Source organism: Engraulis encrasicolus, chromosome 8 (assembly GCF_034702125.1).
Source record: "Engraulis encrasicolus isolate BLACKSEA-1 chromosome 8, IST_EnEncr_1.0, whole genome shotgun sequence".
Taxonomy (NCBI): Eukaryota; Metazoa; Chordata; class Actinopteri; order Clupeiformes; family Engraulidae; genus Engraulis; species Engraulis encrasicolus.
Genome location: NC_085864.1, coordinates 18,549,995 through 18,562,494, shown reverse-complemented (window position 1 = coordinate 18,562,494; position 12,500 = coordinate 18,549,995). Strand labels below are relative to the sequence as shown.

The 12,500-nt window shown below is 43.8% G+C and overlaps 1 protein-coding gene across 1 annotated transcript in view; it reads left to right on the top strand.

The window, feature by feature from the left end:
- robo1 (roundabout, axon guidance receptor, homolog 1 (Drosophila)) overlaps positions 1–12,500 on the top strand; it is a 381,083-nt gene that overhangs the window by 25,933 nt on the left and 342,650 nt on the right. The window lies entirely within an intron of this gene.

Here is a 12,500-nt window from a genome sequence, read left to right as displayed (position 1 = left end):
TCTCCGAAAAATTTACGGCAGGCCCAGAACCCTTTGGCTCTCTCCGGTGCCGTAATTTCTGAGCGTTTGTGGTGGTGGGGCTACCGCCGAATGGCATTAAGATAATCCATTAGACATTCCCCATACTCCCGGCCTGCCTGCGGTGAAGGTGTGTGTAGGTGTGTGTGTGTGTGTGTGTGTGTGTGTGTGTGTAGGCCTGTCACGATAACAATTTTTGCCAGACGATAACGATAACAAGAAATTATTGCGATAATCGATAATATTGTCTCTCTCGCCATTTTCAAACAATATAATGTGCAATAAAAAACACTGCTATGCAAGGTGCGGCCTCCTTCTTGAAACATTGAATGTAACATTTGGGCCAGCAGACTCAGAGGTTTAAATAATTAAGATTGACGCCTGCTCCAAGAAGAAATGTGTCAAACAATATAATGACGTAAAAATGCAATAAAAATGTGACTACACCCCTTCACATTTTTAAAGCACCACGGCAGGGGGTATATATATGTTTTTAAATACATCCTCATGGAGCACAATAGGCTCTAAATAGGCTTTTTTGTATTTATTATTAAGGTAAGTTATATAGTCTTTCTTTAACATTTTCTGCTATTTATCTTTCTCAAGCACACTGAATGGCTTATAGGCCTATCCATGGTGTGATGTAAAATAACCTACTGGTGGGGTATTGTTAATTCACAAATTATCACTTAGACAGCTTATTTCAAACAAATGCACGTTGTTACTAGCTAATTGTCAGTCAAAACCCAAATCAGCCCTGTTAAAGGCATTTCAACATCAGTAAAAAGCAAAAGAGCATGAACAGATGCACAAGTTCCAGCTCTCTCTCTCTCTCTCTCTCTCTCTCTCTCTCTCTCTCTCTCTCTCCGATACCCTCGACTGGAACAAATTGCAATTCTGCGCACTTTAAAGTCCTTTATGAACGCCCATACATTGATTCTTATGAGTTATGAGTCGCCATGCCTCTGTTTCCCCTGTAGCGCGCTCAACCGTTCACATTCTCCTGGTGTGACAGATTTAAATCCACAAATCTTATCTTCATGATTTGCTTGCGGACTGCCTACTCATATTGTTAGGTCTAAATAAACAAGAAATATAGCGAAAATCACAAAAAGAACAGACAACGAACGTCGGGGTAGTAGGTGCATTGAAATAATAGCGAGGTTTAAAATAACAGCCTCAGAGTAAGTTTATCACGACGGCACCACTATTTCATGTTTGTACAAACACGTCTTCGTCGTGGATATTGGGTTGCTGCGCATGTTTCAAAATGAACATTTGCCTCCGTGTTGGAGCCTCCGTGTTGGAGCTGTTCATTCCCCTCTCTGAGGAACGTTGCAGATGCGCTGACTGAGACTGGAGGAATATTGCGCTCCTAGTCTCTAGCGCTGATTCTTTGTCGAGGCTTATAAGCGACGCGCGGGAACACCAGCGTTCTATTTCAAAGACGCAAGTAGCCAGATCAATGCACTTTTTTCCAACCAGAACTGCACTGAAACTTAAAATTACACCAACATTTAAGCGTCATTGCGCTGCGTTGGCCTATAACGCGCCATTAGTAGTCTTACGGCTATGGTAGAGAAAGGGAGAGAGGGAAAACAAAACATCACGCAAATAACTTATCGTTACTTATCGGGGCCAGAAAAGTGATCGTTCTTGTAAAAAGTTATCGTCCGATTTATTGACTTATCGTATATCGTGACAGGCTTATGTGTGTGTGTGTGTGTGTGTGTGTGTGTGTGTGTGTGTGTGTGTGTGTGTGTGTGTGTGTGTGTGTGTGTGTGTGTGTGTTTGTGAGAGAGAGAGAGAGAGAGAGAGAGAGAGAGAGAGAGAGAGAGAGAGAGAGAATGAGAGAGACGTGTGTGTTTGTGTGTGTGTGTGCGCATGCATATATGTCTGTGTGTACTCATATGTGTTGAGAAAACCTTCATCGAGAAATTGTTTCAAGCCTGTCATGATCACGCCTCTTTATAATATAATTCAATATATAAGACATGACTATATTTATTGTCTGTGCTCTATATTATGCAATGTACAGTATTATGCGCTGTAGTATTATGATTTATCGCTTTTTGGCATTAAATACCACATAATAATATAAAATGAGGGTAAGGAGGACATTAGTGAGGGCAGTAAAACCTCATGACGAGTTAGAATAGGACAAGCCAAATCATCAGGTGTGTCTTACAGTAAATAACTGCTGCCATGATAAATTGTTGTTCTGAGCACTATTTATGCTGTCCATAAATCAGTCGTTATTTACTACACCACTTCATCATATAATCACATTTTTCTTTTCTTCTTTTTTTTGCTATCTTGGCGATGATATTACTCCATCAGATCACTTAATCAACATCAGGCTTGGGCTCCCAAGGCATCTTCAAAATGTGTGGTGTAGCCTGTAATTACGCTGTCATCTGCTTTCCCCTCCCTCTGGTGCCACAGTCAGGTGAGAACAAGCCCTCTGCAGTGTTACGACATAACCGGATCAGAATGGCCATGGACAGGGAAGTTGACAGGGAGGGGTGGGCATAGGGGTCATTTGTAACGGGACCAGGGAGATGGGGCGCCCGGATTTGGGTGGTTTTCAGATGGTTTCGTCTCGGGGCCCCCAGCCACTGCTGTCAGCTATGGCTACGGTACACGCCTCATCCTGACAATAGCACATTTGTCGTATCATTTGATTTATGTATTAGAGTTTATATCCTGTGGTGCTGGTGGCACATAACTCTTCGAAAGTGTTTTGTTGTGATTGAAGGAAGGGTCATGCACCCGTGAACTGTAGATGCTGCAAAACGTTTCTGTTTTTGCAACAGTGGTTTCGTTTGAGCATGAAAGACACTTGGGAAACTTTTGGAATATATTTTACTCAGCCTATCTTGGGGGCATTCTGTGAATGCCAATGTGCTCGTTATGAACCATATTTGGACTTTGGAGCTGTCTGAGAGAAGTGATGGCGATATTGATCCAAGATGACTTTGTCCAAGGTCACTTGTCTCTATTCTACTTCTTCAAAGTCAGATGCTCACACATGGCTCCATATCTTGAGTTATTTTTCTTTGTCTTGTCAGATTCAATCAAGATTGGCTGACTAATCCCTGATCAGAGATTATAATGAAATATAATGAAATGACATGGAATGCGCCCTTCTGAGTAAATGCTTTTCAGGTGATTTCCTCTGATCAGCACATCTCCTTGATCTGCAACACGCGCTTCGCTTTACAAGGCCCTCATGTACAACAGTCAAAACTATAGCTTGATGAAAAGCTTGCCATCAGTTGCAGACAGACATCCCTTTTCATCTGCTAAGCCCCCAGGCTCTGCACCTTTGGTTTAGCAGACTGTTACCTATGTACGTAGACTCTTAAGAGAGACTTGATGGTAGCTTGGGCTGTGGTAATTGGACTTATTTGAATAACTTGAAACAAAGTCAGCTTTTTGAAGTGCAGGTGAAAAACAAAATGCTTGAAAATACAATGAATATTATCAGGAAAATATTATAATTATAGACAACTTTCACTACGAAAACCTGGAATTGCACATGCAATGACTGAGGGGCACCAAAAGAAAACGTGCCTGTTTTAAGTACAGAGGGTATTGGGTTCATCATTTCTAATGTTTAATTTTCCGTGGTACAAATTGAGGGTGATGACACACAGGGCAATGTTTTGAAAGTTGTTGCTAGGCAACATGGTCAACAGATGTTGTTTTGGTGTTTTCCTACTAATATTACCGGCGAAGGGATTCTTATCGACAGTGCATAAATCATCGTCTGGCAACCTGCCATGATCATTTTTTTTATCAGAACATCAGGAGCCTCTCGTGTTGCTGCTTGGCAACATTGCTCATGAAAAACTTACAGTACAGCATGCTCCGTATCACCACCTGAATCTGGTGTGATCAAACTCAGAGTTACGCACTCTCTGTATTCAAATCTGTTCCTTCTGTACTTTATACTCCACAATAACGAGTGTCAGCAGCGTTCACCAATGAAAAGATGTTTCAGTTTAGGCAGCGTCTTACAGTGTAGCACTACAGTTTGTGCGCTGACTTAGATTGAGTCTATTCAACCTCAGCATTTAATCTTACTTTACTCTCCACATAAGGCCTATACCAGAATGTACACTATTGTTCACATGGACATGATGACACTGTGCAGAAATGTTGATATTATTTTACGCAGCAGACACAATGCACCTATTCTATGTTTCAGCTGTTATGTTAAATTCTAGTTAAATTAAATTAAAGTGTGGCTTCCTCATGCTACAGCTACCAACAAAATACTTGAACTGTATAAAGTAAACTATTATGGAAGGAAACAAATAATTGCTATATGTTTCCAAGAGAAAAGCATTACGTGCTGAAGTTGAACAAGTACACTTTACAGCCAAGGCGTTTTCCAGTTTGTATATTAAGTGCAGTAGCAGAACACTGCCCTCTTCCCAGTTCTATAGGGCAAGCGTGGGAAGGCCTGAAGATGTTCCCTTTTCTTGCAGAATGTAAATGCATCTCCCAGCAGGCCTAGCTGTAGCTTCTTTTCCCACAGGCAAGCAAGTAGACTCTAGACAAGCAGGCAGAGAGGAGAGGGCTGAGCTGAGGTTCAGTAATTTGCATCGCTACACAGTATGTTGTTTTGTGTTCAACCATCATCTAGACTAGAGAGTCAAATTGAATAGTCATGGTGTTGAGCAAACTCATTTCAGTGCTGAAATAACACTGCAGAAATAGTGCTTTGTACAATGCTGAGCTGTGTAAGTGAGCGAGTGAGCAAGCGGGGTGGTCTGATGAGGGCAGATAGGGGTCTCGCTGTTTGTTCAGCTTGCCTGACCTCAGATCAGATGAGAAGCGCAACTGTGAAGGAGGCACTTGACGACAGGATGGAGTGCAGAGAGAGCGAGAGAGACAGAGAGAGAGAGAGAGAGAGAGAAAGAGAGAAAGAGAGAGCGAGAGAGACAGAGAGAGAGAGAGAGAGAGAGAGAAAGAGAGAAAGAGAGAATGAGAAACTCTCCCTTAATCGTATCTGATTTATTATGTAAATACTTCCAGCAGACGTGGCCCTCTCCGTCTGCTCTAAGCGTGACTGATAAGGCTGAAACCGCACACACGAGAGCTGTGTGGCAGTAATGAACTGCAGCAGAGAGAGAGAGAGAGAGAGAGAGAGAGAGAGAGAGAGAGAGAGAGAGAGAGAAAGAGAAAGAGAAAGAGAGAGAGAAGGCAGAGGGCAGACGCGCCTCATTATAGCCCATGTGTGCAATGACTTCTCTTTTTCCACGGTCAACTCTGTGGGAGTGTAGGTTTACTTCCAGTTGAATATTGTTTTATCCGTTTATAATCGTTTGAGATTAGCCATGCCCTCGCTCTCCCTGGCTCTCTCTCTCTCTCTCTCTCTCTCTCTCTAAATTGTAAATTGTTTGTGGTTGTATTTCGTTTCACCATGGTGGCGGTGTCATGGCGGTTGCAGTTTTGGAGGGATATAGTAATACATAATAATAGTTTACGTCAACACCTTTCTGTCTCTCGCATTTGTCTTTCCATCTCCCTCTTTTTTCCCCCTTAACTTTACTTCCCCTTTCATTATTTTCTAATTCGGATTCTACCCTTCTTGCCCCATACCCCCCCTGTCTCTCTCTCTCTTTCTCTCTCTTGCTCTATCCGTTGGATTATTTTTCTGTATTGATAAATGTGTTGATAGAAGTTGATAGGTTGATAGGACAAGAGTTGATGAAACAAATGGTGCTGTTTGTTGCATACACAGCATGTGTGTGCAGTGTGGTAAAGTAACATGCACTGCTGTAGTGTTGTGCTGAGTATTATTCATGTACCATTGACAAGTGAATGACGAAAGATCTTTTAAGATAAATGTGCTATTCCTGGCCAGGCTGACGCAAGAATAGTTGTGTGTGCCAGTGTTATAGGGGAATACTTGTGTGTGTGCCATCCGTGCCATGGACCATACATACCAAACGGCAAGGCACCCACCCAGACAGACTCTGTTCTAGCTTTGTTTAGCCCATAACACCATGTGCGACTCAAACCCTCAAATCTCTGAGTGCGCCAGCGAAGCTACTCGACAGTGGTTGTCATCAAATCAAAGACGTCGCGCGGTTGAAATTAGAGGAGGCCCAGGCTCTCTCTCATTCTCTGTAATTAAAAACCTCTTTAAGAATTCCCCCTCCCGTCCGGGCATTGTCCCGCTCGTCAACATTGTGCAAATGACAGAGCTAGCTGCAGGCTAGGGTTGCGTTCAGGTTGCAGCCGCTGAGAGGTGTTCAGGTGTCTGTTGTTATTGTTTCCTTTTTTTCTTTTTCCTTCCTCTTCTCCTCTCTCTCTTGTCTATCGAGATCTGTTTGTGACGCATGAGGTGTTAGTGTTTGTTCAAGTTGACAGAAGTCTTTCAGCACCTTATAGTTTATTAGCTTCATTAGCAACACATTGACGGGTAGAGTTTGTTTTGTGTTCTTTTTTTTCGCGAGTCATAATACAAAGAGGATGATGATGAGCCTCTTGTGGAATTTAAGCCGCGCTACTTCAAAACGTAAAGCTCTCCCCTCTCTCTAAAGTCATTTAACAGGAGTCAGGAGGGAAAATCCATGACTTCATTTTCCAAAAACCCACACAGTGCCGTGGCCGCCACTGACGGGCCTTTTTCAAGGCAGCTATGAGGATGGCGGCTGACTGGTGCCGTCCTTAGAGACGGGCAAAGCTTTTTTGTGTCCATTCAAAGGCGGCTTAAGCCCCATTTCAAAAACGTTAATAAAAAAATATATAAAACTTTTGAAAGGATTAGCAGATAAAAGAGACTCTGTATGCTCAATACTTTTTTTAACGATATTTTTTCTTTTACAGTATGTGTGCCTACTCGTAAATTGAATAATGGCCTGATGGAGTGCGAAAGTCGTTGTTAGAAACTTCTTGAACGGTAGTGTTGAGCTCCTCCTGCTGCTGTTTATGCTGGAAGTGGAGCGTGAAAGTTGGGGAAGGTCGCTCGTTTGTCCTTGCTGACAGCTCCTCCATCACTCAGGAGCTGTAAACTCTCCCTGCTCCACTTCACTCCACTCCACTCCACTCCATAGGGCTCGACTCGGCGGAGGCAGAGGCAGGGATGGCGGCTTGTTCGCTTTCTCCACGCATGCAACAAACAGCCTAGTCTGGCCTGATGGCTCCCAGACCTGGTCTCCACTGCTCCCCAACATGCACGTATACATGCACGTATGCACGCACACACACACGCATTCACACACTCACGCATACTTGTTCTCTCTCTCTCTCTCTCTCTCTCTCTCTCTCCCTCTCTGTCACACACACGCACACACACAGACACACTCAGCTGACAGGACCCTGCTCGCCGTGGGAGGCCTGTGGACCTCAAGAGTGTTTAGACAGCAGCACTCCACTTCTCCTCCTCCTCCTCCACTACTCCTTCTGTTCTCCTCCTCCACTTCTCCTCCTCCATTCCTCCTCCACTCCTGCACTCCGCTTGATGGGTAATGTCAAAGGCAAGGCCTCTGATGGATGTCTGAGCTATGACATGTCCCAATACACCTCTCCTTTCTCTTTTCTCTTTCTATCTCTTTCCCTCTGTTTTTCTACCTCCCTCTCTCCCCTCTCTTCTTCACTGCCCTGTGTCTTTCTTCATCCTCTCTCTCTGTCTTCTTCATCTGTTACACTTTCTTTACTCTCTTCTCTCTATCTCTCCCTCTCTTCCTCCTTTTGGTATCCCTGTGTGTGTGTCTCCCTATCCTTTAATTTTCTCTCTCTTTCTTAAGTTTTCTCTCTTTTTTTTCGTCTTCTGTCTTACCCACCTTCTAAGACTTCTCTGTAGCTATTTAAAAGCTGGCCCTTAGACAGTGTGTGTGCGCGTATGCGTGAGTGCATGCATGCATGTGAGACATAAAAGGAGTGTTTGTGGTTCTATTACGTTGCTAGTGGGTTCTAGCGAATTCTTTACAGCCAGGCGTGTGTACTCATCCATCCTCGGCTGTTTTTGAATCCTCACATTGTGACAAGCCCTTTTCTTTGCATGTGTGATTTCAGTCACCCCATCTATATAAAAGACGCTTCATGTCGGTATGCGTGTACTGTATGGACTCACTGTGTATTTGCCGCCAGTCCCTGAGGGACTTGGTGTTTGTTTTTGACATTTCCAGCGTATGGATGTCTGGCAACCTGTTGACCCCTATGCCTCTCCAGAATCTGTGCAGCTAATCAGTGCTGCTTGTTCTGGTGCGTTCTTCTTGTTGTTCTTTCTTCAGTTTGTCTTTCTCTTTTTTGTTTATTTTTCTTTCTATCTTTTTTTTGAGTGTGTTTCATTGTGTGGTTTCTCTGTGATGTGCTCTAGGCTAATCTGTCACTGAACCGATTAGATTCATTTCTTTTGTTAAATATCCCTCCTCTTACCACTTGTTGCTCTTTTTTTCTATTTAATTTGCCACACAGTAATCAGCTAAATGAGTGGTATGCGGGAAGCATCATGATTCACGGCGAGGCCTTTGAAAGGCATAAGTATGACATGTTGTTTACTTAAAAACTCATAACCTAAATTAGCCTCTTCAGCGAGGCACCCAGACAGTATGTACACAGGCCTTTCCCTCCTTCTTTCCCTACCCATGTGTTTGTCATCCCTCAAAATGGCTCCTGTCACTTCAAGGGAGTTTTGATTGACATCAATGGAAATGCCACTGTTTTCACACAGGGGCGAGAAACGCGTTGGCAGTCACGGAGCGTACTTTCAACAGCAGGCTGCAAAGGACTGCAAGAGTTCAGAGAGACTCAGAGATTGTGTTTTTGTACCCATGGTGAAACCGCAGTATTTATTTATTCTTGCAGAACCTGTCCCCAGTGTGAGTGCTGTGGATTTGAGTCAGATGGGCTGTGGAGGGCCTACAGTATAATGTTGTTTTTTAGCCATTGGCAAACCCTGAAGCAGACTACTCTCTCTCTCTCTCCCACTTTTCTCTTTGTCTTGATGTTGGAGCTGAGGTTGGTCTCTGCAGTGCCAGGCGATGCCACAGCAATGTTGCAAAAGAGAGAGCAACACAAACGGGGGCTCCCTGTTGGTGGACTGGGATGATGTGAATGGTAGATAATGGTCCAGTAGAGGTTTTAAACAGTACAACAATTTGTATTTTGCAGTGCACACACATACATCATTTAACTCTAAGTAACTCCAAACTATAGGCACATAGTGGCATGATAGCATGGTGTTTTATGCACAATCGTACATGAGTACTTCCATGCTTGCATGCATGCATACACACTTATGCAGACTAACAACGGCATGCTGTTGTACACACACACACATACGCACGCACACACGCACACACATACACACACACACGCACGCGCACGCACACACACACACACACACACACACACCCAAGCCATCTGTTTCTCAGATTCCCACTTCGCCGATCAACTTACCCAGGATGGGTGTATACTGAAGTGTAGGGGAACCAGGCCCAGCCATAACACTTGGCCTCTAGCTTGTCTAGCGTGTTGGCGCTTCTGTAACATTACCACCATTCAATTATCTCTTCGTCCGTGGCCGAGGGAAGTAGGAGTGCAGGGATGGATGGATGAATGGATGGATGGAGGGATGGATGGATGCATGGATGGATGGATGGATGAATGGATGGATGGAGGGATGGATGGATGCATGGATGGATGGATGGAATGATGGAAGGGAAAGGACACCGACACCCGCACTGTCAAAAAATCAGCATGGTGTAACTTGAAATTGCATGTTTGCCAGATGTCTCAGTATTCCTAGTTATTAGTTAATATAAATCCTTTTGGTAAGTTGTGTGGAGCTTTGAACGCAAAGCTGAAATTTACTGTAAAGCTTCACACAACTTACAACAAGGATTTAACTGAACTTGGAATTCTGAGGCAGCTGGTAGACCTGTGATATGTTTTACAGTGCAGTCGCCTGTACCCTCATCAGGCCTATCAGGTGGAGGCTAGTGTTACCCGAAGATTAGCTCCGAATCCTCCAGCTGTCTGGAGCACGCAAGCTCCTCCGCGCATCTGCCCTGACCCCTGTGGGTTTCGCCAGCCAGATCTAACTAACTAAAGCCAGTGGAACAATCGCCCGCACAAAGGGCGCTATTCACAGCTTAATCTAGTATCTGAGCTATCTGCAGGCCCGCTGCCAGCTTTGGCTTTGCCAGGACACCAGTAATCGAAAAGGGCCCCTCTAACCAGCGCTCGAAATTAACGGTGTCCCGACGTCCCGGGGACCATAAAAAATGTTGTGGGGACACAAAGTTATCATTTCTGGGACAATGCCGGGACCGTCCAAAAATATAAATGAAAAGATTCAAAAAGTAGGCTATTATATTTGCAAAGCCATCACACTGGGACATTAGCCTAACTCAACACCAACCATCAGCGAAAATAGCAACAGAAAACTTTCCTATAAACGCCCGCATTGTGTTCTAGAATGTTGATTAAGATTTCGCAGCTGCGACTGCAAGCGCGTGTTTCTTCGGACTGCTGCTGAGAGGTTGTCCCGTTGGTTATGCCATTTCACCCTGAACTAGAAATGCTCTCAGAGAAAACGGGCTCTGGATTGTTGATTTTTTAAGCCAACAAGGATATATTCCAGTAGACATGGTTAAGCTGTGAGAGGAATGGAGTTCGGTTTTGCTAATATTTCAGGTAAGCAAAGCAACAGCCCCAAACAATGCGCAGTTGTCTGTGGCCACCTGTCGCGTGCTATCTGCCCAAAACACCAGAAACGCGAGCTGGCTCTAAAGTAGATTAACCCTCATTCATACATATCAGAAACTGCCTGTAAATTACTTTCCATTAACAAATAGTTAGGGAAACGGCAAGCAAGCTAACAGAGGTAGGCCTAGTTGTTAGCCAAGAACGTCAAGCAGTTTCATTCAAATGTGGCTGGAAATGAAGGCGCTATATTCTGAACATTGTCATACAAACGCAGTTATTTAATTAATGTTGAAGTATCCGTGTTATTGTTTCTGTGCTGGTAAAAGCAGAAATGCCTATTAGCCAAGGTCTAATTGAAAAGGGAAAAAGTCCACCTTGACTTCATTGATTACAAGCACGAAGAACGCGCTTCAATTTTACAGCATTGCCAGCGCATTTCTCTCCAATCCCTCTCTTTCTCCCCCTCCCCTCCCTCTCCATGCTAGCCTATCCCCCTCTCTTTCTCGAAAGTGAGGTAGGCCTAAGTGTGCGGTCGTAGTTTTTTCTCTTGTGCATTTATTTTTAGGTTAACTTATCAAATTGTCTTGATGTCAATGTCAAGTGAATTTAAAGCGGAAAGGAAACGTCTTGCAATGCGTTGTCATACTCCTAATGCGGCCCCAAAACCTACCGCATCTTCTTCCACCTAGCCTGATTATCATCGACTTTCACATCTCTTCGAGACTGGCTGAAGCTGTTGCATCACTAGGAGGGCACGGCCTGGCTATCTTCCACCGGCATGCCCATCACAACCAGTGGCCAAAGTCAGACTAGGTTAGACTATTGCCACTTTTTAACTAAAGCTAAACAGACACTGAATTGTTATTGATATGTAGTAGACTAAATGAAAGCTTTTTTTTCCTGTAGGCTAAATAGGCTACAACAGAGTAACAGGCTGGCTGCAATAGAGTCTACAATAGCCTACATGATGGGTAGGCTATATTGGTGCATAAAGCAATCAGTTTGACAAATATAATGTCATTGAATGCAGATTTCCTCATATCACCATGCTCATATATTCTTGAAAAACGAAATGTGCACGGTTACTCAAGGCATTTTTCTATATAAGGCACAGATGTTCATGATTTAACACACCCTAATTTTTTCTTAAAGACCTGAATTCACAGTTGCACTGCAAAAAAAAAAAAAAAAACCATAATCACACATGAAATTGAACGTGGACATAATTTACCACTTATTTAGGCGCGAAAAAAATGGGGACACTTCTGGTTACATTCGGGACAATACAAAGTGGAATCCGGGACCATTGCGGGACACAAAGGAAAAAAGTTAATTTCGAGCCCTGGCTCTAACCAATACGTACAATGTAATGATGACCCAACTCTGGGCCCCCTCTCTCCCTGGGCCCAGGACAAGTGGTATGTTTGTCCCCCCCTTTTCAGCTTTCCTGGCAGTGTGTACGTTACAGTCAACGGGGAGTCCGTTGTCTCTTGTGTGGTTGACACACATAGTTGTACACCACGTACAACCCTCAAAGAAGTGCTTTTGTTTTCATTGTTCCTCCATGTTAAGCGTCCCAACTGTCCAAATATTTGCGAAAGGGTTAATTCAAACATTTGCCATGCGCTGAAATGGCCTCTGAGTGTGTTTCTCATTTGTAAAAGTTAGTGCTGCTCAATGAGGTTTTTGAATGAAGAAGGGACGTAACAGATTTGTATTTGTCTCAAGATCAAAGTAAAGTCTTTCTGTGGGCCAGACCTTGTTAAACCAGCTCCTGCAGTCCATGCTCATCTCTCATCTACCCCACCTCC